We start from the raw sequence: 1,759 nt of genomic DNA, 5'->3' as shown, positions 1-1,759 counted from the left end.
ACAGTAGACACATGCATTGTAAATGAGGATGATGTCACAATAAGTATCGGTGTTGGAAACTAAGATGATATCACAATAGGCACAGGCAACACATACATTGTAAATGATGATGGTGTTACAATAGGAACAGACGACAAAGGCATTATAAATATGATGATGTCACAATAGGCACAGTAGAAAAAATGCATTTTAAATGACGATGATGTCAAAATTTGCATAGATGACACAGGCATTCTAAATGACTAAGTTGACACAATAGGCAGAGTCTTTGTAAATGATGTTGATGTTACAATAGCACAGGCGTTGTAACTGAGGAGGATGTCACAATAGGACAGGCATTGTAAATGACAATGATGTCACAATAGGCGCAGACGACGCAGGCATTGTAAAAGACGATGATGTCACAATAGCCACAGGTATTATAAATGACAATGATGTCACAATAAGCACAGGCAATGTAAATCAAGATGATATCAAAATAGGCACAGAAGACGAAGGCATTTTAAATGATGATCATGTCACAATAAGCACAGACAACACAGAGCATTATAAATGACGATGATGACAAAGGAGGCACAGGCATTGTAAATAACGATGCCGTCACAATAGGCAAAGGCATTGTGAATGACGATGATGACACAAGAGGCACAGGCATTGTAAATGAAGACGATGTCACAGTAGGCACAGGCATTTTAAAAGACGATGATGTCAAAATAGGCAGAGACATTGTAAAAGATGATGGTATCACAACAGGCACAGGAATTGTAAATGACGATGATGTCACAATAGGGAAAGGCGGCAATGTTATTGTAAATGATGTTGATGTCACAAAAGGCACAGGTGACACTTGTACGTAAATGACGATGTTGTCACAAAAGGGACAGGAGACAGTTATTGTAAATGACGATGATGTCACAAAGGGCACAGGTGACGCTGATGTTTCAAATGACGATGATGTCACAATAGTCACAGACGACACAGACATTGTAAATGATAATGATGTCACAATAGGCTCAGGCATTGTAAATGACGATGATGTCACCATAGGCTAAGGCATTTTAAAGTACGATGATGTCACAATAGACACAGACGAGAGTGGTAATATAAATGATGAGTAAGCACAGGCATTGTAAATGACGATGATGTCACAATAGGCACAGGCATTGTAAATGACGGTGTCCTCACAGTATGCACCAGCATTGTTAATAATGATGATGTCACAATAGTCACAGATTACACAGGCATTGTTAATGACGATGATATCGGAATAGGCACAGGCATTCTATATGACAATGATGTCACAATAGCAAAAGGCATTTTAAAAGACGATCATGTCACAGTAGGAACAGGCATTGTACATAAAGAAGACGTCACGATAGGTGCAGGCATTATAACCGACGATGATGTCACAATAGGCTCAGGCATTGTAAATTGCGATGATGTCACAATAGGCACAGATGATGCAGGCATTGTAACTGTCGATGATGTCACAATAGGCACAGGCATTGTAAATGAAGTTGATGTCACAATAGGCACAGGCACTGTAAATGAATATGATGTCAGAAAAGGCATAGGCTTTGTAACTGATATGATGTCACAATAGGAACAAGCACTGTAAATGACGATGATGTCACAATAGGCACAGTCATTGTAAATGACGTTGATGTCACAATAGGCACAGGCAACACAGGCATTGTAAATGATGATGCTGTCATAATAGGCACAGGCATTGTAAATGATGGTGATTTCACAATAGGCA

This window comes from Phaenicophaeus curvirostris, chromosome 34, assembly GCF_032191515.1.
Source record: "Phaenicophaeus curvirostris isolate KB17595 chromosome 34, BPBGC_Pcur_1.0, whole genome shotgun sequence".
Classification (NCBI taxonomy): domain Eukaryota; kingdom Metazoa; phylum Chordata; class Aves; order Cuculiformes; family Cuculidae; genus Phaenicophaeus; species Phaenicophaeus curvirostris.
This window is presented reverse-complemented; position numbering follows the sequence as displayed.